Source organism: Chrysochloris asiatica, unplaced genomic scaffold (assembly GCF_000296735.1).
Source record: "Chrysochloris asiatica unplaced genomic scaffold, ChrAsi1.0 scaffold00121, whole genome shotgun sequence".
NCBI classification, from domain to species: domain Eukaryota; kingdom Metazoa; phylum Chordata; class Mammalia; order Afrosoricida; family Chrysochloridae; genus Chrysochloris; species Chrysochloris asiatica.
In genome coordinates this window covers 4,296,211-4,298,554 of record NW_006408639.1, presented here as the reverse complement: position 1 = coordinate 4,298,554, position 2,344 = coordinate 4,296,211, and the positions used below count along the sequence as shown (strand labels likewise).

Genomic DNA, 2,344 nt, shown 5'->3' with positions numbered 1-2,344 from the left:
AAATCAAATGATGTAAAACTGAAAAGTTACCTATAAAGGAAAACGAATAAGACTAAGCTCATGGTTTCTCAGCAGAAACCATGCAGATGAGAATGCAGTGGGATAACGTATGCAAAAATCTGAATGAGAAAACAAAAACCTGCCAGTCAAGAATCATATACCCGATTGTCTCCGGGTAGAGGAGCCCAGGACTTCCACTTCTGTGAGGCTAACAGGGCCAGAGACAAGAGTAGAGGCCGAACCCGGGATCTGACAAGATGGCCAGGCTGCCCTGCAGGATTCTTAAGGAAATCCAATGTTTGCTGGCCGAACCAGTTTCTGGCACTAAAGCAGAACCAGATGAGAGCAACACCCGATATTTTCATGTGGTCCTTGCTGGCCCCCAGGATTCCCCCTTTGAGGGAGGGACTTTTAAACTTGAACTCTTCCTTCAAAAAGAATACCCAGTGGCTGCTCCTAAAGTATGTTTCATGACCAAAATTTGTCACCCTGATGTAGACAAGTTGGGAAAAATATGTTTAGATATTTTAAAAGATAAGTGGTCCCAACTCTGAAGATCTGCATGGTTCTGCTATCCATCCAGGCTTTGGGAGTCATGCTTCTAGTCTAGATGAACCATTAGCAAATGACAGAGCGGAGCAGTGGAAGACCAACGAAGCCCAAACCACAGAAAACAGCCAGAGCCTGGACCAGTCTTATACCATGAGTAATATTTAAATGGATTTGATCATCAAGTGTGCAGCCCTTCTTTGTTCTTCCAAGACTTCGTCTTCTGGTGAGTAAATGCACATTAGCAAATCTGACTTGTCCAGATTCACTGTTGGGAAGTATGAGCAGAGGCTGGAAGTATCATCTGGATTGTCGCTAAATGTTTAAAAAAGGTGGCTCCTCTCTGCTTTTATTCATTTCTCCCCATCGTGGTTTAAGTATAAAGCACGTGAATGAAGGGAGTTGTCAGGGTTAGCTGCAGGGGTGTGGGTATTTTTCTTTTATTTTTTTGTTTGAGAGGGAAGGTGTTTTATTTTAAATTTATGGGCTCCTTTCCTCCTTTTTATGGTGATCTAATTGCGTTGGTTAGGTGACCTAATTAGCACTGTGGGCTAATATGCTGGACTAAAAGTAGTTTGAATCACAAGGTTGGTGGTTCAAGCTTACCAGACGCTCCTTGGGAACCTTATACAGGGTCGCTATGGGTTGGAAATGATTCGACAGCACCTAACAATTGCATTGGTTAAAAGTAGCTAGCTAGTTCTTTAGAATATACCCTCTAGCCAAGTCTAACTTGACTTAAATATTGTAGATGGACAAGCTTGATTGTTTCAATCAAAACGGGAACATTAAACAAATATAAGAGCCCTCACTAATAACATTGTGACTTTGCTGTCAAGTGTAGAATCCTTCCTTCAAGAAAAAGCTTGTGACCATTTTGTATGACTTGTCTGGAAACTTCTGTAAATCTTATGTTTTAGTAAAATATTTTTTGTTATTCTAAAAAAAAAAAAAAGAATCATATACCCAGCAAAGCTGTCCCTCAAATTTGATGGCAAAATTGGGACATTTCCTGATAAACAAAAACTAAAGGAATTTGTAATGACCAGACTTGCTTTACTAAAAATGCTAAAGGGTGTTCTTTGGACTAAGAACCAACAACAGCAGACAACCTGAGACTCACATACATGACAACACCACCCAGAACTCAGTCCAGATAAAGAAGCATTTAAACAAAACAAAACTGTAACACTGAAAATAAGAAGTCAGAAATATTAATCCATGTTGAAGTCAAGTACAAGGCAGAAAAAGGGAAGAGTGTATATACACAACTTCCAAATGGTGATGAAGTCAAGTAGATTACAAGGTAAATCATACTGTAACTAAAGATTTAGTAAAACATTAACACAAAAGAAATGAAAATGAAAAGAACACCCACAAATAAAATGAACTCAGCACAGAAAATTAGGTGGAACTAAGAGACCAATTTGCAAATACTGGAATCAGAAAACCAAAAAGGAAGAACATACCCAGCATTTCTCAAGCTGGAGGAACTGAAGAAAGAAGTCAAGCCTCGATTTTGTTATTGAGAGATTCTCTGGGCAAATTACTGAATGATGCAGAAAGCATCAAGAGAAGATGGAAGGAATACACAGAGTCACTGTACCAAAAGGAAATGGTTAATGTTCAACCGTTTCAAGAGGTAGCATTTGTCAAAAGCCAATGCTACTGAAGGAGGAAGTCCAAGGTGCATTGAAGGAATTGGCAAAGAACAAGGCATCAGGAATTGATGGAATGAAAATTGAAATCTTTCAAGAAAGTGAGGCGGCACTCGAGGTACTCACTCATCTCTGCC

At 39.5% G+C, this 2,344-nt stretch overlaps 1 pseudogene; it reads left to right on the top strand.

Annotated features, from left to right (window-relative positions):
* Positions 1–257: 257 nt before the first annotated feature.
* Positions 258–717, top strand: LOC102828049 (annotated as a pseudogene).
* Positions 718–2,344: the final 1,627 nt, after the last annotated feature.